This window comes from Rhinolophus sinicus, linkage group LG04, assembly GCF_036562045.2.
Source record: "Rhinolophus sinicus isolate RSC01 linkage group LG04, ASM3656204v1, whole genome shotgun sequence".
NCBI classification, from domain to species: Eukaryota; Metazoa; Chordata; class Mammalia; order Chiroptera; family Rhinolophidae; genus Rhinolophus; species Rhinolophus sinicus.
In genome coordinates, this window is record NC_133754.1 from 167,202,016 (window position 1) to 167,224,904 (window position 22,889).

Sequence of the window (22,889 nt, forward strand, 5' to 3'; positions counted from 1 at the left end):
CCTGGTCAACAGAATGGAACACCATACTTTGGGGTCATATCCGCCTCAGGCCACCACTAGCTCTACCACTACCAACGGTGTGACCTTCACAAGTTAGCCGACCTCTGAAATCTCTCACTAGAAAATGAGGAGAAGCATCCCTTCCTTGCACACTGGTTGTAAGAACGAAATGAGGTATGTACTCACATGCCTACCATAATACCAGTGACTAATACCTATGGAACCCTGTCAGTTCCCTTCTCATCTCCCCCGTTAGACACCAGGCTTCTTGCCCAGTACTGTCCAGATTGTTAAACAATATTCTCAAATGATAAAATATCAAGTCATGCTAAGCGTGTTTTACTGCATCAGACCAAGCAGGAGGCAAAAGGGCAAACGCCACGCATGTGCCTTAGGACTTAAAACAATGTCTCATGAACCCAGAGCAAGACACAAGCATATTCTGCCTCTAAGAAAACGAGAACTATGCAAAAATTCGAGGAGGAGATGAAGTCAAGTATGAGTAAAAACTCCCATAAGCGCCGACCAATAGCAATTCTGAAGGTAGAGACTGCCATCTTTTGATTGCCCAATAATCAACAATCCTGCTTCTCTATTAACATTTTGTAAATTTTCCATAAGTTTGAGACAGCAGAGTAGGTGGCCTAAGGTTGTCACTTTTGCCGCTTCTAAGCCAGCCATTCAGAAGACTGATCACAGATTCTGTTCCTTCCTTCCTTCCTTTTTTCCAGGCACAGTGCAGGGATAAGATGAAAGAACTGCTGCTTTGCAAAAAGATGGGGAACTGGAACCCAGCCGTGACCCCCAAAATAGACATAGTGATACAGAGAATGTATTTTTCTACCCAATAGCCCAAGGGAGAACCTCTTCAATTAAAAACACTTTTGATACAAAGCCAGACTGTCCAAGATGACCGCCTAAAAATATACGAAAATCTAGGAAAAACAAGCTCTCCATCCTTGAGGGAATGTCAATGGAAAATAGTTGCTCGGCTTTTCCAGTTCCCAGTAATAAAAGAAAAATAGGCTCCCCATTATAAGCCCAGAGCTGGAGGGGTCGTCATCTGGTTCTGAGCCAGCCTCAGGATTTTCTGAGTGTGTTACAAATTACAGGAACAAAATGTGGACTTTTCACTCTCGCCATGTTTCATGAGTCCAGACAACTTATTATTAGGTTTACTTCCTAGTAGGCTAGAATTGAAAAAGATGTCTCCATGTATGGGTAATGTGTGCACAGTTTTAAAGCACATACATTCTTCTATTGAGTAGCAATCATACAATGCACGTAGACTTTAAATGAAAGAATCAAGAAAAATATAAACAAAAACAAATAAGGCATTAATCCTTTCATTCATCAAACATTGGTAAAAATGCTTAAATATTTATATTCTTGTCAAAATCTGTGATTTTAAAAAAGAGGGCCTGGGTAGAAAGCATTAATCCCATAATGTAATCTATGTACATATTCTGCATTTATTTAGCTTCCTCATAGAGGTGTGTTCATGTGAGAGCTCTAATTTAATATAATGCCCCAAGCTATTAAGATTGCTATATAAAAATAACTGTGAAAAAGGTTTCTGTCCCTTTAGGTTTAGTTAGTTGTGTATTACTTTTCTCTGCTAGCTGACTGTGAAGTCTTTTGAAGACAGGGCCATATCTTATTCATCTTTGAATCTTTGTCCCAACAGTATACAACATATAGGAGATGTTCAATAAATTTTGTTGGAGAAATTCCTCTTTTGTGAGCTGCAGTTGAAGGCATTTTCCATTATGTTTTTCATGGACTCGTATAAATATCTAAGTAATAAATTCCTCTTTGAGCTTAATGCTAGGGGGTGAAATGTCTCCTGTGATGTTCTCTCTTGTTTTTCCAAGTTTTACTGAGATATAATTAATATAGATCACTGTATGAGTTTCAGGTGTACAGCATAAATTAGGCTTAACTTACCTGTATTGTGAAATGACTACCACGATAAGTTTCAATAACATCTATCATCTCATACAGGTACAATAAAAAGAAATGGAAAAAAAGAAAAAAAATTCTCCTCATCATGCGAACGCTTAGGATTTACTCTCGTAACAAGTTTCGTATGTATCACACAGCGGCGGTAACTACAGCCATTGTGCTGTACGCTACACCCCCAGCACTTGTACCTTTTGTCTGAGAGTTAGTCCTCTACCAACATAGTAAGAACAATATAAACGCATCATGTTTCTCTTTTCTACCTGGATCCCAGGCAGCTCAAAGTCAAGTTTTAAGTTAAATTATAGTCACTTTTCTTAGCTTACTATTTCTGATACAACACTTTCCCTCATTACTTTCTCTTTTACCTGCCTCCTTGTGTTTATCCTTGTTTGACGTAAGCTTCATTTTAAGCTGTCTCACGTCCCTGTTGGAAGTAAATAGCAAGTTAAAAAAATAATAAATGAATAAAAAACCAACAATAGAAGCATGTTTCTTCCCAACCATTTCTTATATATGCTGCAGAAATCTTCTCAAGATGCTTTTATGCTCCATCCGTGATCATTCAATGTGTTTCGACAGAAATGAGCAGAGCAAACACAGCGTGACATGAAGGAAAGACGACTGCACTGGGAAACCAGAAGCACTGGCTAAAGTTCAACCTCTGCCCCTCACTCGCGGTGTGACCTTGACTAAGACACTTAAATTCCTGAGCACCAGTTTCCTCATCTCAGAAAGGGAGTGCATTCATTCTGTCAACAGACATTTATTGAGTCCTTACTACGTGACAAGGACAGTGTCACGTTAATAAGACAAGATCCACACAATCAAGTTAGTTGCACGGTCCAGGAAGAGGGACAGAAAAGCACTCAGATCATGAGAGTAAAATATGATCATTCCTACACTACATAAAGAGTACAAAAAAAGCACAGAAGGAAGACATCTAAATCAGACTGGAGGCTTCCAGAGGATTTGAAAAGAGGTGGCAGTTGCATTGATTTTTAAAGTTGATTGAATGGGAATTAACTAGATGAAAAATGGAACAGAGAAGGGGGAAGAGGACATTCCAGGACTCAGGAAGCGCACGTGTGAAATCACAAAGACACGAAACGGCATGACAAGTGTGGGGAACTACAAATTGTTGGAAGATAAGATGTGTCCCGTCTACCTCCCAGGGTGGTTTCAAGGATCAGTTGAGTGGATGTATACATTGAAAGTGCTTTGTAAACTGTAAAGCACCACATACATGTTCAAATGTAAGAGATTATTATTAGACACTCATTTTTTCTCCCTCCAAATTGGAAACATTTGCTGAAGTAAACATTGCTGATGCATTAGTTGTCAAGATGGTGTATTATATTTGGAAAACATTTGCCAATGCCTGTTCAGTTTTTAAATTCCCAGTCACATGTGTTTTTTGTTTGAGAAAATACATCAAGTAATAATGGATTTATTGTTAATTGTGCAACATTGGAGTTTCAAGGTTTAAGTAATGTCTCTTCCCTGTTAACTTTATTCCATGTCGACTGTAGAGTTTGCAGTCATTTATTTATTAATTAAAACTGATCATTGAACACGATTACCACCTTGTAGTGATCAAATTTTATCAAGAGGATATTCAAGATTCTTGAACAAGTGTGCCAATAAAAACAAATTCCTTCTAAGCAAAGGAGGAAAAGAAGTGTGGTTACATTCACTTAAAACAGCTTCCTAAAGAGGTCCAACAGAGCTCAGATCCAAATACTTATCTCCCTATTCAACACTTCAAGAACCAAACACTTCCTTCTTAGGGACATTTTTCCATGATTAGAGAAATCAACAAAAAAGCATTCTGGGTAGAAAAATGAGGACGGATAACTCTTGTTCAAAATTCTTGACATTCATACACTATCAGTCATTGGAAGGTTTGAATCACTGCATTTTAAAACTGCTTTTTCCCTTTTTCCCTCCTTCCTATAAGAAATCTCTGTAAGAGGAAGATCTGAGGAAAAGAAGTATAGCAGGATTTTTATTTTCATGTTGCCAGCAAGTCGTTTTAAGCTCTCAGGAAAAAAAATCATATCCTGCCCCTTCTTCTCCTTGCAAGAGAGAAATGTTTCAAGTCTTGGAAGGTCTGTGTTACTGGTGAAATCTTACACTGAGTCATGATTAATTAAGCCACTCATTAGCAATCTTGATTATCAGAGTCTCATACATCATGCTGATGAACTAAGTAATACATTCATTTATTTTTGTGTAGAGGAAAACTGAATCATAGCTCATCAAAGCTGGACAGGATCTGAAAGGTTATTCTGTAGGACATCTCATGTTAAGGAGGAGAAAACCTGAAGACAGTCAACTCATTGGCGTAAGGTCAGACAATGAATAAAGAGCACAGTGGACATGAGCAGCTGATGCTCTCATCCACCAAGGCCGTGTCTCTGAACACAAGGCCAAATCCAGAGAAAAGATGTGGGACTTGCAGTGGTGTAGGGGCAGTGGCTTCATGCTAGGGGTTCACCTGCTGCCATTTCAGTGCCACCACTTGAGGAGGCTGTCAAGTAGCTTGTGAGCACCAGGGCTCCAGGGGCCTCCTGGCAGACCAGAGAGCTGGCCCGGGATGTCCTTGAAGCAGGCAGCTCCTGCTAGGTGAGCTGAGTGGCTTCAGAGCTGTGGCAGAGCCCCCAGTTGTCAAGCCCGCTGTGCCTTGACAAGAGTGGTGGCTGAAACGCGGGACAAACTGACTTGCTTGAGAGACAAGCTGGGAAAACATGATTTGTTGTAGAATTCCTGTTAGTCCAGTCAGCTCCCATTCTCTTGTGAAACCGGATTTGTAGGCACATGCACTGGCCAATGAGTCAGCCCTTAAAAAGTCATTCATAATTTATGTATAAACAAGAATAGCTTTTGTTTCAGAGAATTTGGGAGGTTTTTGTAGCCTGCTTTCTTCCAGTACCATTTCTGAAGAGCTGTTCCTGTCTCAAGGCGGTTCCTATAGGCCTATAAATACTTTGATGTTCAGACATCTGGAACTTATATTTGGTGTTGACTAATGAGTATTATTATTTTATTATGTATTTATATATGATCTGAAAGAAATTTGAGGTTATATGCCACATAACTCTGTATACACACTGAACAATGACAAATTCTTTTTACCCATTACACTTATGATTTATTACTTGGGCAGAAGTTCTGAGTCATTCAATTGACATATAATTGTGTTTTGGAAGATAGTAATGGGATAGAGAGAATGTAAAATTGCCCCTAACATATATTGTTAAAATAATTTGTAAGTGGACAAAATGGACTCCAGAGATATTATTTTTCTCATTTTAAAAATATCAAAGGATAGCCAATATGGCAACAAACTCCAGTGTTCCTTTTGAATGAGTAAAAAAGAGCGTCTCTTAGAAATACATGTGGGTATGTTTGAAAGGGCAATAAACAATGCATAATGGATCTGACTTCAAAGAATGTCTATTGGAGAACCAGACCTATTTCAAAGTCAAATGCTCAATACCCAGCTTGCCTTGGTACCAATAAGCCACAGGTAAACACTAAGATCAAAGGGAAAGGTGGGTGTGTGGAGGGGCGTGTGATGACATTACTTTCTCCACAAAGCATTTTCCCCAAGGGACAGTGCGGAAGGCACCTTGGTAACAGCCTCTGTTGTATATTCAGGAATTTAGTTTAGAGGAGTGTCAGAGGTATTTCAGTCTGAAAGAATTGTAGCTCAGAGGCCATGAACAAAAGGCACAGTGAAGGTGGCATGCACTAGGGGAAGAGGGTACTTAGCTGGAAGGGGCTACATGGCGCCTTTACAGGCCACGCCAATCCAGGCCTGCGTGCTTTCTTCTCCCTCCCACGAGCAACATCAGTGTAAACTGCTTTGGCCCATCAGCAGGCAGTCTGGCCGTTCTGTGGAGGAAGGAACCCTGTGTGCAGGCAGGCAGGGCAGTTGCCAACAAAGGCCCATTGGAGTGTTTAAAAGCTCCAGCTTGCTGCTGAATCAAAGCATTTCCAGAGGCTGAAGCTGTGAACAGGATATGCCATCAACAGCGAGAGGAACTCTTTGCAACTCCCCTGGAGGATCCTTCAAATTGACTTATCTGCTTTGCTGACGGTCCCCAGTTTCAATACCCAGCACCCATTAAAAGTCATTACCCAGAGTTCTGTTAAATCATACAAAACTGCATTTGGGGACTTTGTCCAGGAGCTGGCTGACTCCATAGCAGTGAAAAATTCAAAAGGACCCAGAGGATCCCACAACAGAAATAAGGAGTCCTAAAAACAAAAAAATCAAAACTTGGTTTTAAGAATGTCTTAAAATGAAGCAATATTTCCAGTCCACACACACACACACACACACACACACTTCTTTTTAACAACTTCATTTTATTTTCCATGATACACAAATTAGAATATTGCTCAAGAACATAAACTTAAGAAGAAATGTTAGCCTTACTTTGAATAGATACAAAAACCTGAGATAAGGGGATAAGATTTTGGGGCTATGTTTAGATTGCATGAAAATTATCTGTCCTATATATTTTCAAATGTGTCACAATATTTTCCTTTGACTGTCTTCCTATATTTCTTGTCCAAAGGATTATGTGAGGATTAGTTGATTAGAAATAAACAAGAACTAGATATACTGAAAGTAAACAGAGTTACAGATGAGCAACACAAACCAAACTCATTAAAAATGATAGAAAATAGATGATGTCAGCCTCTGCCACTGACTGGTCTAGTATTTCCCCAAAAATGTTCTCTTCCTGTGCAGTTATTCCGGCCCCAGTGCCTAAGCGAGTACCAGCAAAGTAGGTCAATATATCAGCTAACCTTCCCTGTCACACCTCTCACTTGATTGCAGTCTGATGGCACCTGGAGTGAGGCCATGCTTCCAATTTGGGTTGAAAAGTTTGGGTTTCTAATGAAATTATAATTAAGTTCCAAGTCCCTCATTTCAGGGCACCCATCACTTTCAGTACCCATCAATCTAGATTAGCCCCAATGCAAAGGACTGTGTTTTCACTTCCTGTCATCTATAGGTGATCACATCGTTTTATCTGGTGGAGCTAGGATTGCCCAACACTAGGCCTCACCCCATCCAGTGAGACACCAGGAGCCTGCATGACTTTGCAGGTCATTTTTCACAGGACCTCATCCCGGTCCAGTTCCCCCAAACTTGAGGAGCTATTTTGCTGCTCCTCAGACTCATTCCTAAATGGTGGTCACTGACTGGATGCCCAGACCTTGGATGACCCAGAGGAGATGCTCCAGTCCCAACTGCTCCCCAAATAGCCTGGGATGCTGGACATCAGAGGTGTTCCTCCAGGACTGCTCACTGACCTCCCCAAAGCCAGTCATGCATCTGGGTTTACCGTCAGCCCTGGAGAATGTATCTTTGCCTCACCCTGGCTCCTTTCCATTCTCCACTGCCCGATGTTACCAAGCGTGACCCATAATGCATCAGGTCTGAGCCATCCTGAGCTGTGACGGTAAATTACCAGTGATGAAGGAACTAAGGCTTCCTTCTAACTATCTTCAACGCCCTCATTTTATTGCCAATAACGGTGATGAACAACATGTCAGTCAACCATTAACTCCTCAAAAAGGAATCTTTACTTTCAATGAGGAAAGAGAAAATTTTTATACAACCCACTTTGTGAACCTACTTCAAACAAAAGAATTGTAGAGGAAAAAAACAAACTGTCTGACCCAGAGTGGTGAGAAGATGCATTCATTTATCCATTCATTAAATATTTATTGAGTACCTACTACGTGCCAAATCTTAGGTGCTACAGATACAGAAGTAAAACATTCAAATGCTTGCTCTCATGGAGCTCACAGTCAGAAAACCACTAACTGCACGATCCTAACTAAGTCATTTTACCTTTCTGAGCTATGTTTTCCTCGCCCACAAAGTAAGAATTTTGGTCTAATGGGAAAGACGTTTCTTTCAACTTTAACACTCTGTGCATCTCTAAAAATGCTAATATGGGCAGATCACATATCATGTCTGAATGTATGTCAAGAAAAGATCGTAGATAAAATTCGATTTAACACCAACAATATTCAGTGAGAACCTACTGATTTAGAAATACAAAGATAAATGAATTACACACTCACAACCTCTTAGCACCTCAATATCTAGTGGGGAAGGCAAGCGTATGAAAGGAACTATATTTAACAAATTGGTTCTTGACAAACTATATTTCTTAATTATTACCAATTTGTACAATACACAAAAATACAAAAAAGATATAAAAATCAGCAGAAATCCAACCAGGCAGAGACTGTCACACTTAACAAGTTGGTGAACCTTCTTCCAGACATTTCTCTATGCATGTACACATAAATTCCATGTATTTCCTATAAATTGGAAAATACAGATACATATATTTTTAAATACTGCTTTTTCCCTAAAAATGCATGTCGTGGATCTACCTCTTTGGCAATAACTATGGGTTTATATTATCATTTTAATTGCTGTAAAATGTTCCCTTATTTGTCTGTAATTATAGAATACGTAATCAGCTTCCTGTTGATGGGCATTACATTCTTTTTCTATCTTAACAGGAATATCCTAATACTCACTTTTTTTGGTCTCCTGTGCCAATATCTCCTTCAAATAAGCTTAAATAAAAAATGTGGATCTCAATGTATATTTACATGTTATAGTTCGAAACATATCACCAAGCTACACTCTTAAAAGTTTGTGCCAATTCACAGCTTCAGCAACCACACAGGGAATTACATTATTTACCTACACTCTCATAATCTTTGAGCTTTTTACCTTTTTTCCCCTCAACCTGTTTAATATTTGCCATTCTGATAGGTGAGTTTTGTTTTCATTAGCTTTTCATAGACAATCAGCGATGTTGAAAATCTTCATACATATGTATTGGCTATTGGTATTTCTTCATTTGCGAATTGTCTGTTCATGTCCTTTGCCATTTCTTTTTTACTTATATAAACTTTTTGTCATGCATTGGTTAATAACTCTTTGTATATTAGAAATATTGCCCCTTGTGCTATCTATAGGTACTGCAAATATTTTTCCAGTGCACAGTTTCAAACGTTCATGATTGTTTTTAGCCACATAAAAGATTTTTTTAATTATTAAAAATTTCAAATATACACAAAAAGGGGAGACTAGAGAAAAAAAAGAGGTAAGTATAAATGAACTCCAGTGTGTGTCACCCAGCTTCCACAGCTAATTAATTCACAATCTTGTTTCAGTTTTAAATCCCCCTTCCTCCAACCCTTTTTTCTTTCGTAGCAAATCCCAGACATCCTATTATTTCATCTACAAATACTTGCATGTGTATTTCTAAAAAGTAATGGTCTTCAGAGGTTTTTTTCAATGTCATCCAATTTATAGTTTTCATTTATGGTTTCTGATTTTTGTGATATACTCAAGTCATTCTCAAGGCCAAATTATTTTTTAATGTCTTTATGATTTATTCAGGTATTATTATTGTTCTGTGTTTAACATTTAAATATTTGAACCATTTCAAAATTATTTTGGGACAAGAAACAAGATAGGACACAGCACGGTATCCCTATCACCCAATATCATTTATGTAAAATTTCCCCCAACTAATGTAAAAGCTACTTTTATTATATACAAAATTTTCCACATACCTAAGACTGCTTCTACAAGGATTCCCTAATCTATTGACTGGCTTCTCCATCAGTAATAACACATTGTTTTAATTTTTGTCACTCATTAAAATATTTTAATAACTGGTACAAGATTTCCTCATTAGACCTTTTCCCTAATTTTCTAGTTATTATATCTTTATTCATCCAAATTGATTTTTAAAATAATTTTACTCCATTCCCCAAAATCCTGTTGAGATTTTAATTCATAATTCACTGATATTATAGATTAATCTACGGAGAATCGATATTTTCTAAAGTTGAATTTTTCTAACCCAAAATAAGTGTGTCTCTTCATTTATTCAAATCTTCCTTCGTCAATCAGTAGTGTTCTCCAGGTTTCTTCATGTAGAGCCTATAATTTTCTTTAATTTTCTATAATTTTTTATAAGTAAGCTAGTTTATGCTTGCCTTCCTGTTATTACGATTCAAATGTTCGTTTAAGAATATTTTCTAATTGATTATTATTTATATATAAAGAGATCAATTATGTATACATATAATGCATATGTAATTTATGTAAGCACAATATATGTAATAAGTATATATTATAATATATAATACAGATTTTTCTATATAACATGTACATAGTTATATATAATATAATACATAAATATAATACATATATCATAATATATACTATATATTTATATAAATGTAATACATAAATGTAACATATTGTATATATTATTAAACATAATTAAAAATTATAATATTGCATAAATATTTATATAATATATATAACACACATATATTTTATAGTTAGTCACCGTGCCAACTAAAACTATTTGTAATTTTTCATCTCTTTCTGATTGTGATATTCTTGTCCTGACAGTATCATTAATAAGAAAGAGACCAGGGTTCAGAGTATTGTCAAGAGAGCAGACAACAGATGGACCAGGGAGGGGCACGGCAGCTGTAACTTTTTGGACACAGAACACCAGTCAGAAGTGTTCGCTCTGGCACACCAAGAAGCAGAGAGCCAGACAATGTAGGTCAAGGTGTATATAAAACCATACATTATCTACGAGGAAGAAAGAATTCAAAAAGCTTCTCGTAGTTCATTCCTTGCTTTAAAAATGTCAACAGTGAGGGCAGCACTGGAAATGTAGAAATAGCTTTGAGAGCCTGAGAGAGAGCAAAGGGAGACAGCCCTGGCGGTCTCTCCATGCTTCATAAATGAATTCTCCACAGTGGGCCCTCACTCAATGCCCGAGGTGAAGCAGGACTTCAGTGTACCCCACTGTGTTTGAGGTGACACACCAGTTCCAGAGCTGGAATAGACTTTAGAGCATCTCATTCAAACTCCTCGTTTTTCAGTGAAGGGAAATGAGGCTCAGAGAGAACAAGGGCTTGTTTGTGGTGAGAAGACTAGCTAGTGGCAGATGCAAGCTTTTCTGGATCTAGACTACCCGGGGCCTCCAGACATCAAGTCCAGAGTTCTGTTCCTTCTATGATGTTGCTTCAAGGGATTTGGATCTGAACTTTCTGGGGATTTTATTTTTTCTGGTTGACAAGAAAAAAAAATCTGAGATATTCTAAATTAAAATTACAGCAGCCAGAGAGTGAAAGAAAGAGACAGAACAGTTAGCCTATTAATAATAGCCGTGGACCATCCTTGACAAAAGACTGTTCATGTTCCTGTATGTTGGAATTTAGGATTAATTTCCAGGTGGCTACTTCCGAGATTATCCAAAAGAGATAACAGTCAGGCACCATAGAACCCCAGAAGCCTCGGCTTCCTATTTGCACATGAACTTTCCACTCTGCTGCCCACAGCCACTCCACAGAGGAACACTTGTTCCTCAGGGACTCTGTGTGTCTGTCCCAGAACTAGCCCAGTTTCAGCTTCTCCCATCCCCTTTGTCTACAGCTAATGTAAATCCTTTCAGAAAGGCTTAAATTAGCCTCCCCCATTTGATGTATTAAAAACGCTTGCAGGGGCCGCAGGTTGGCTCAGTTGGTTCGAGGGCAGTGCTCATAATACCAAGGTCACTGGTTCGATTCCTACATGGGCCAGTGAGCTCCGCCCTCCACAACTAGATTGAAAACAACGACTTGACTAGGAGCTGATGGGTCCTGGAAAAACATACTGTTCCCCAATATTCCTCAATAAAAATTAAAACAAACAAACAAACAAAACAAAACGCTCGCAAAACTCAGGGACTACGTACATGTTGTGCTTCCTAACTAGCCATGCTGCTAGCGGTTTAGACTCCATGTCCCAGACCTGTCTTTTTTTTCTCTTCTCTTCTCTTCTCTTCTCTTCTCTTCTCTTCTCTTCTCTTCTCTTCTCTTCTCTTCTCTTCTCTTCTCTCCCCTCCCTCCCTCCCTCCCTCCCTCCCTCCTTCCCTCCCTCCGTCCCTCCCTCCCCTCCCTCTCGTCTCTCCTTTCTTTTTTCTTTTTTTCCCTCCCAGCAATGACCTAACAAACCCTTTCTTTTAAAAACACTTTCAGCCATGGAAGTTAAATTTCTTTTATTTAACATAGCCTAGTGGGCTAGATTTTTCTGCTATATTTTAATATACACGGTCTTACGTATAAAGAACTTACTTTACTCTCTCTTTTACTTATGAACACTATTGGGAGCATTTGAAAGAAGTTGGTTTACAAGGCAAAATGCAATTTCAGAGATTTGCACATGACTTCTCTCTGTAGAGATGTAAACAAATGCAGAAGTTTGGTAGAATATGACCAGGAAGGCCAGTTTTATCATAGTGGAAACACCACTAAACAGTGACTTTCCTTAAATGATAGATGTCCTATTTTGTCACTTTAGAGTCATGTGCAAATCTTCCATTTGATGTGATTGAGACGGCTCTGTGTTATAGCATTCATTCTAGTACAACCACTGAACTTAATAAGTCTTTCATTCTTGTTTCATTTGTAATTATGCTGTGTTGCTGCCAGGTGAATGGAAGTACCTTGGTGATAGCCTGCTTGAAACTACCAGGTAATTTATTGATACAGTTAACTGAGAATGAGATCAATGGCATTTTACAGTAAAACATGTTGATTTTTTAAATAAACAAGAAGTTTTCATCCACTAATCTGATATGTCAAGAAATAGAAATACTGCACATTCAAAACAGCAATTATTCAGATTCCAGGGAATAAGCAAAAATAAAAGAACAGTAAAAATAAGTGTTCCCCGAATATCATGAATTTAAAGTAATAATACTCATACACTTTACTAAATGTATGCCTCTCGGAATGTATTAATCTTATTTTATAAACACTTCTAAAAATGGCACCAGCCTACCCCATGTCACATCAGAAAAAAAATTGATGGAGATCAGAGTGAAGAGAAAAATAAATAGCAGGTGATAATGTCAGAGAAGAAGATGATGAAGCCTGTTGATAAAAAGCACAGGACTCACAGAATTAAAGGGTCCGGGGGCAAAGAGGGCCACACATACAGTTGTGACGGCCTCACTGATGTACAATATTGCAAAATATGCGTAGTGAAACCCTGAGGCATGAGAAGGAGAAATCAACCGCATTTACTACATTGTCTTTAAGCCAGCATGGAATTAATTCACTTTTGATCATTTTCCATCAAATGATTATATTACAATTATTTTTCACTTTAAATTTAAGCATTTTCTGTAAAACTCTAAGCTGTTCATTTATTCATTCATTCAGATAAGTAACTTCAGTATTAAACAGTAGTATTTAAACATTATATTCCACTGGAACAAGATTTTAAGTAATACACTCTTAGATAGATTTTGCATTAATTTATAAATAGCTAAAAATAATGTTTAATCCAATACTGATTCTGTTGCATCATTTAAATAAAATTTATTTGACCACAAAACCTTTTTGTCAGGGAGCATCTCAGAAGTCAAATCTTCCTTTGAACACGTACGAGAAATGCTGCCCTGCTGCTCTATAAACTTTACAACACCGTATAAGAATTTAACAACCATCCCTGACTCAAAAACTGAATTCAGATTACAAACACATTCCATTTCAAAAACAAGATGGGGAACTGGTTCAACCCAGTGACCATAAAATATATTCTGGAGAGAAAAGAAGTAGGATTCTGTCAATGGAATTATTTCCTGCCTCTGCCTATATTAAATCAAACTTCCTGATTCAAAGTGAATAATGGATTAGTCGATTCCAAGCTAGTGAGTTTCTGATCAGCAGCAAGCAGGTATAGGCATCATGATATCTTACAAAGACACATTTCTAGTTTTTCTTAAATGGATCAGATTATCAATTTATTTTACAGATCACCCTTCGAGGCCTGGTTTCCAGCTATTTTATGCTCCTGTGGACATGGAACAAGGGCCCTGAGTCCTCAGGGAGCTATGATCTAAGCCCATAAAACATTTCTACAGGCTCGTGTTCCCACGGTCACATGACTGAAGAACACTAATTGGCCAGGTGTCTAAAGGTCTCTGTTAACTGTTAGGCTATTTCTCATTAAATCTTGGCGTGAGTGACCATTGGATGTTTCAGTGACTTCACTCACCTTATTGAATTCATTCATTCATTCACTCAACAGATAATATTGAGGGCCAACTATGAACTAGGCACTGCAGAATACCAACCAACAAAACGAGGCGAAAAAGAGCCGCTCATAGTTCTGGCGAAACATCCTCTAACCCTCAAGGGTACTGTGTATGCAGTACCCAGTACACCAACGCACTCAGTGGTCAGACACAAATCTGCTGAGGGGAACAGAACTAAGTAGAAACACTGCACCATGAAATACTCGTATGCACATGATGTGACTGCTTCCTAGAATCTCAAATCCATTGATGCTCTATGGATTGATTTAGAAGGACAGGTGCTCACAAGGGGTATGGAAGATAGGAATGAAATCTGATTTCTGTTCCCAAACTCAACTCCTGACTTCCTTTGATGTCTACTATCTCTAACATTTCTGCAAGGTAGTCACCTATCCCTAAAGAATAGTCTTCTACTCTTTAATATATGAAATATATTAAGGAATTATTGGCTTTTGTTTTCATTTTCAAAAAAAAAAATAAAAAGCATTTAAAAAAAAAAAGCTTAGCATGGATTTTGTGTGTATGCTGATTTTTGTAAAGTTATTGCCTTTGCTTGACGTTGTCACACAGAATTCGAGAGCTGGAAAAGATCTTTGATGAAATCTATCACGGTGGTGTTGGCAGTATTAACCACAGGTCCCCGGGGGCACCCTGCTTTAATATTTGACTATAATCCAAAAACATTTATTTAAAGAATGGGATCTCTAAGTATTTTTAAAAAGAGTTTGAAATCACTGAATTCTTCCAACTCCCTTGTGTTATGGATGAAGATACTGAAACTCAGAGAGAAACATAACATGCCAAAGATCCCACAGTGGGTAACAGTACCTGGTGTCAAATCAGTGCCTCCCCATTCCTTGTTGAAAGATAGTCCCGTAGGCCTTGCTGCCTCCAAGTAAGGAGTATGAATAACCAAGATCCTAAGGTTAAGACAGTATTTCGATCGACTGTGGCATGATGGAATTTCTGTCCCTTCCAGGATCTCTGTCATCCTCTGCTGTCTCCTTTCTAATGGCCCCTGGAGACGAGGACATCTGATGGCATCATAACACCTCAGCGTTTTACTCTGAGAAGGTATCAACATTACCAGGAAAGTCTGTCTGTAAAATCTCTACGTTAAAGAATGTGAGGGTCCATAGCTGTACCCGAGGATGGACCCAGGAAAGCATCAGGTTCTCTCCAGACTTGGCAGCGAAGGGCAGTGGTAAGACTGAGCCAAAACTCTGGTCGGGGGAGGCAAAAGTGATGAAAGGGAAGGATGCATGGGCATCAAAGTTAAAGGGACTTCTCGGTACCCACGTGAAGCAGGAGAGAGGTAATGGAATGTTTTGTTCTATCCTCTGGCCTCCAAGTGTGTTTACTACTGAGTTCAACACTGTACTACACAACCTTCCCGATCAAAAACCTTTATGTGAGTTTCTTTTAATTTTATAAACATGTGACTTACAAATGTTAACACCTAACTACCTATAACCTTTCAGGATGTACAAAAACACTGTATAATAACATTTAATCATTGTGTTCGTAACTAATGATTAATAATAAATGTCTGTGGTTGCGTCTGACTAAGGAGGTATATTCCTTTCTTACACAGAAAAAAGAAATGAAAACTGTCTTATATAATATAAGAAGGAAAATATTCAAGAGTGAACATCACAGGTAAGTCTATACCAGAAAGAAGGACCGGGGGCAATGTGAGAAAGTCCTTGTTTCTGTTTACTAGTCCTCTGAGAATTATCGATGCTTCTGCTTTGTCCTTTAGAGTTTTGAGAGCTAATAATTGTACCTGAGAATGGACTATTCTCTGGTTCCAGCCTCAGAGGCTCAGTCTCCCCATTCACTATCTCAGGTAACGCTGTGTTTATATCTGGATCTCTGCATCTAGGAAACATCCTGACTTTGTACTCTGTCAGTCTGCTTTAACCATGATCTTTTTCTACCCATCTCCTCTCTAGCTTTTTGATCCACTGATTTATGATCCTAACTTAATATTATTATTTTTTAATTTGCCTTAATTGGCCAGTGAAAGAATAATGAATACAACCGAAGTCAAGCTGGCAACGCCCAAGGTGATTCCACTGCCTTGTGTCCCAAGGACAACAGTAGTGGTTAAGAGGGTAGTTCTGGAATTCCATTCCTGGGTTCAATTCCTGGCTCTTCCAGTGGCAAGCTGTGTGATCTCATGCAAATCACTTAGCATCTCTATGCTTCTGTTTTCTCCTATGGAAAGTGGGGATAATGATTATAGTACTTCTTCACAGGGTTTTTGAACGGTTAAGTGAGAGAGTCGACATAAGGTGCTTAGAACAGCGACTAGCACACAGTAAGTACTCAGTGAACAGCTTTTATCAATTTTATGTTGTTGTGTGGATCAGAGGAGTAAACTCTTTTCTGATTCAAGTCTCAATAGGGAAGGGTGTAGCCATTGTTTCCTCTGGCTGACAGTTGGTGTAACATCCTCTAGCCTTCCTGAACACCCAGCGGCTTGTATCCCATGGCTGTTGACTCCTTTCTAATTCTGTCATTTTCTCTTTTTCTCCATCACCATCACTGTCACTATCATCTTCATCTTCAGCAACATCAGGACTGAGTACAGTGCAGAAAACCAAAGCCTGAAAGTTCCATTCACCCAAAATTCAATGAGAAGCTACAAGACAACAGGCAGTAGTAGATCAGGCATAGGGACAAACTTAAGAGTGAGAAGCACAGCCTGCCTGGAGAGAACCACAGTCTAGATAGTGGAGGAAACACAGTGGAGTCTCATTAGCTCGGATACCCACAAGGATTCCAGGAGAACAAGAGTCCTGAAATGCTGGGAGCGCAAGGACCAAATGTGAAGGTAACTGTGAGCCTTCAAACACCCACAAGACAGAGACAGCAATAGGACTCCTTCTCAGGGCCCTCAGTGCATCTTGCTCAGCATGGGCCACACTGGAGACTTGGGACAAAATGAAAGGACTGGATGTGGGACTGTGAGCCACAGCCAAATTCCTAAGAAGTGAGCCAGTGGCATCCAAAGGCCAGTGGTTGAGAAATGCTTTCTTGGCCTATTCAAAAAGGTGGTAAAAGCCTGATGCTACAGCATCATTTTCAGCATCAGCATCTTGACTACAACTTATGATTCACTTACTCAAGCCAGACCCTGTAGTCAAAGACATGCTTCATACATAGGAACTAAAGAGATGGCTATTGTTTCTTCCACTTTGCAGATGAGAAGACTGAGCCTCTGAGGGTTTAGGTAAAGTGTCCAGGACACACAGCAACCCAGTCTCTCTAAAGAATGAAGACAGTTAACTGATGATACACACCCACACAGTCACCATAATTGGCATAAGGTTGGTAGCTGAGACAAAGTAAGTTATTTAATTACTTCTATTGCAATTCTGCTTTGTTTATATTATACTGAAAACTGCACATTGTCTCTGTTGTGTAGCTATGAGAAGTACTGTATGGTAAAGCATTAATCAGCTATTTATCTACCTTGCAGTATCTTCTCTTTGCTCTAGGAGACCAAAATGAATTTCTTTTGTTCACTCCCTCCTATAAAAGAAACGTATTCAAAATTAGTTCCACTGGATAATTTTACGGTCCCTAGACTGGAAATAAATACTTCTATAGAATTTGCAACATCTATCATGATGTTTCACTATGGTAATCATACGTCAGCATTGGGTCCAACCCGGGCTCCATTCTTTTCTCTTTAGAGAAGTACATGTGTTCATTGGTCTCAGTGAGACATGCCTTTACTCTGAATATATTGCATCTTGTTGCATTAATCACTACATAGTTACAGAGAATGAAAATAATCAATTTCCTTAACGAAAAAGTTATAGTAAGACAAGAGATGCTCTATTCACCACTTTTCATTTGTCTTGGCTAATAGTAACAGCAATAATAATGATACTTTCAATTTAGACATTTCCTTTCTTCCAAGAAGTTCAAAGCTCTGGTATGTCTAGTATGTCATGAGAACAGACAGATGAGTAGTAGTGAACTTGGCAAGGAGAAACAGATGTTACTTGTGCCAAATTAAAATACAAAAAATGAGGCCATAATTTATTTGATGAATGCATTGTCTTTCTTAGGATGGACGCGGTGTGTTGTAAGAAGGAGGGGGGGAACATATAATTTAGATGCAGCCTCTCGTGTGTGAATCTTGGTTCTGTCATCATAAACCAGCTGGGGATTCACACTTAAGCAAATTTCAACCGTGCTAAATCTTAGGATTCTCACCTGTAATAGAGAAACAGTGAATATCTGTCTCGTATGATGATTATTAAGATAAAAGAGTTAAGTATGACACTATAAACAATGACGTCTTATAACACAAACGTTAAATTCTTGTTTTCTCATGAGGTTAGTAGAAAAAAATTTCAAGGAAGCTAACTGGCATGGATGCACACCACCCTCCACAATCCATGCTCAACTTTTTCCTCTCCAGTCCCTTCCCTGGCATCTGGCACCTGCTGGAATGCTCATCGATGTCCACTGAATTGGGATGGATTAAATCAAACCGAATTGATAGTCCTTTATACAGATTCCTAAAAACAATAGAGATGGTAATCTGATGTCTCCGGCATTAAAATTCTGGGATATCAGATTTGTAACCTACAAGACCAAAGGAAGTAGCCCCAAACTGACTCAAGAATAAGAAATTTGGAAGCTAAGACTTATTTAGGAAATCAATAGAACCCATGCTTTCAAATGCAGTTAAGTGAGAATTTTTAAATGTTTCTCACATATAGTTTATCATTTATAAAGAATCATGACAACTCTAAATAAATAGAAGTTGGTAACTATATTCCCATTCCCAAATAATTCCATGGACTATTAAAAGTAACTATCATCTTTTTGGAAAAACTAAGCTTTGTAACAGGATTTCAACAGGGATAAAAAGGCTCTCCTATCTCTTATCTAATGTGATCCTCATTAGAGTTCCCCATTTTATAGGTAAGGAAACAGTCAGAGATGGACAATGTGAATAGATCCTACGTGATGAAGTCAAGATTAAAAATCAGTTCTTCGTTGGTTGAAAGAGACAGCCACACTAGTTAAAAAAAAAAAAAAAAAAAAAAAAAAAAAACATGAAAGGACACTCAACTCGAAGCATTAGAAGAGAATAAATGAGGGATTGGCTTATATGACCCTATAAGGACAAAGAGAGTGACCTCACCATCACTGCCAGCAAAAACTGAACAGCACAGTCAGCTCTTTGAAGCTGATCTCCTTCCTTGGTGCCTAAAAGAAAGTCTGGATGTAGGGTTTGATGACTGTGGTTGGTGGTGGTGGTAAGTTGGATTTTCACTGGTTTCTTTCTTTTTTTTTTTTTTTTTTTTGCTTTCTTTCTTCCTTTCCTTTTCTTTATTTTTTTTTCTTTTTCTTTTTTTGGTTTTGGTTTTGTGGTTTGAATTGCCTTTCCTATAATTGAATCAACAATTATTTGACAAACTGACCATATTAATTAAGTGTTCTGCCCTCAAAAAGACATGATCTAAAAATACAAAAAGAGAGAACAGAAATAGGATACCGAATAATAGCATTACAATGAAAATATAACAATGGACATTTAAAAGGGACAGTGGGAAGGAAAAACTAAGGGCAATGGAATATATACATGTTGTACTTAAAACACATTCACAGCTCCTAGGAAGCTGAAAACAGACAATATTTTAAATACTTAATAACTTTTGCCTTTTTTACTTGTTTTTGTATTTTTCCTGGAAAACAACATAAAATGGAAAATAAATTTTAAATAATCACCCAAGATCCTAATATAAAAATTATTCCTTATTTTACTTTTAAGCCTTTCCAAACTACTTTCTGAAAGATTTCATATATTCTTTCCAAGTCCTTTATGAAGGAAGTAACTGCTTTCTGATTTATCTTTGCGTAAGTGCAGGCTTCCATAGAGTGGGTTTGTTCAGAATGAAATTTTGGCTGGCAGGAAATCTCTCCTGGGCTTCCCTGTGGCTTCTTGCACCTTTCTCTGTGTAATGTCACCCAAAGATCCAGACTAGGAGAAATGGCTCTCTCTTCCAAATACGCACTTATAAAAGCATACATATCACATGGACTGCTCTCCAAGACTCAACAACCTTGTTACAAAAATGTAAAACGTTCTTGTAATGAAAGCTACCACTCATTGAGAGCTTCTATTAGATACATTACTAAGAGCTGCATTCAATTGTTATTTTTATATAACCTTACAATAACCCTGTAATAGAGAAACAGTATTACTAGGTATTATTATTCCCATTTGACAGTGGGCTAAGTGACAGTGGACTAGGTATTATTATTATTCCCATTTGACAGTGGGCTAAATGAAAACTGAAAGAAGTTAAGTAACTAACCCACTATCAGAGAGCACACAAGTGTTGCAATCGGGATGCAAACCTAAGTCAGCCAAGTTCCAAAGCCTTTTTGGATGCGGCCACTGTTGCAGAAGCAATGAGCACAAAGTCGTGCTGCTGTCATCTGAAGTCAGGCCATCAGGGGCTAAAGTCCAACAGTCATTGGATGACAGTTTTCACTGGACTGGACTCGATCCAAGGAGAGAGCTGCATGAATCCTGAAGAATGGCGGATTGGCACGTACTCCAGGCTAGTCATCTACTTTGTTAATCACTTTTCCAACGTCACTCAAATGCCACTTCATTCTCTAATCTATTTATACCTTCCATTTTTATATTGAGAAGCTAAACTAAAATATGCTGTATCACCTTGCAGGGAGACAGTACGGAGTTGCATAAAGAATGTGAATTTAGGGGGAGCTTAGAAAGCCCTGAGTCCCAGTTTCATCTCTGCCTTGCACTAATTCTGTGGAAAGCAATAAAAATAACTTTACTTAGGCTATTTCATTTAATCTTCAACTACTCCATGATGTATTTATAGTCTCCTCACATAACAAACTAGGAAACTGAGGCCCAGGGACTCGCAGAGCTTGAATCCAGGCTTAATCACTCACTACCCTACATAAACCCGGGCAAGTTACTTAACCTTTTAAAGCAGGGGTGTCCAAACTGCCGCCCACGGGCCAACTGAGGCCCGCAATCCATTTTTAATTGGCCCGCAGCAAATTCCAAAAATATATTTAGTTTACTTAAATAAACCGGGTGAGGCAATACGTACTTCACCTCGAGTGAGTGGCCCGGCTGTTTGTGTATTTTACCGCATATGGCCCGTGGTGAAAAACGTTGAAAAAAGTTTGGACACCCCAGTTTTAAAGCCTCAGTTAATCATCTACACCCAACTTATAGGACTATTACAAACATACAGTCTAAGCTCGGCACCCAAAGGCTGCTTGTCGTACTCAGTTTGGCATCTTTTCTCAACCTCTAACAGAGTTACTTGAAATAGTAGGAATTTGGTTATGATTTAATTTAGCATCAAGGCATAGATTGCTTGATACACAGGTGGCATGGCATTGAAAGGATACGAAATTAGTGTTTGTTTAGATGAAGCCCTGAGGAAGCTGGAGAGCTGGTCAGATCTCTTGAAGGAGGAGCCACGTGGATGACGGGTCTCGTCTCTGCCCTCACTCTTCTCATCTGAGAGCTGAATTTTAACTGTGGACCGTTGGAGACGGGACAGAGGAGGTAAAAGATCTGTCCCCCTGCCACCACCTCCCTGCCATAAGCTCAAGTGTCAGGTCCCTCCATGGCATGACTATAATATGCTTTCTCCACCTCACGTAATACCCGGCCTTCCCTCAATAACGAATGTGTCATCCATTCCAGACCAATTGCTTCCAATGCCTAAAAAGTTACAAAAGCAAAAAAAAAAAAAAAAGCATCTTCATCTTTCAGACTTCCGTTGATTCCACCTCACTTACCTTCCACCATCTCCTCTTGTCAGTCTTACAGAGCCTCTTAGGCAGAGCTCAAATGGAATTTCCTTTCCTGACTGTCCTGGATTCTAATACAGTTAACTGGATTAACCCCGTGTAGTCAGCCTGGCACTACGGTGGAGGCTATGTATGCCCCATGCAATACACACACAGCCAGGGAAGTGCTGTCTTACGATTCCTCTCTGTACTCATGGCCAACAGCCACCGAGCCTAGCCCAAGAGACTTTTTCATATAGCTGAATGAGATGTGATCAGACCCATTTTCTTTAACCTCTGCAGTGAACCAGAGGTCAGGTTGTGTGCTCCCTGAGGAACTGCCTTTAGGTTCTCCATCCCTATAACCTCTGCCTTAAATATTAACAAACTCAACATGGCAATGGAAACTGGATTGGGTTAGAATTGTTTTACTAGTGAAAACCAGAAGATTAGTGATGAATCGTCCTTCTCAGTCACCATAGGACCAAAGCTTAGGATACACTGAGGGAGAACTCTGCCCTTAACCAGCCTGAAATGGGGAATGTCAACTGGGCTCTCCAGTCGCCATCGCTTTCCCTGATTCTCGGGCCAGGTTTCATTGGAAGTGTTGCGGGCTCTTCCTACTGACACCAAGGTGGGACATGGCCAGAACAGGCCACAATAACTAAGAGGCAAGCAGTGAGGTCCATTCAGCACCAGGCCCTGAAATCACAGTCCTGTTGTCAGCTCTGCTCTCCCAGTGCTTCTGTGACCTGCCTATGAAAGTACCAGATGCTTTGAAGGCAGAATTTTAACCACCAATACTGGAGTGTATGTATACCTGTCCCCTTCCCTTCTCCCTGCAGCAAGATTTAGAAAAAGTAATTGGTCGACTTCCATGGGTCAATTTGTATTAACAGAGGACCTGTTGTGTGCCTGGAGTCAGGCGCGTAG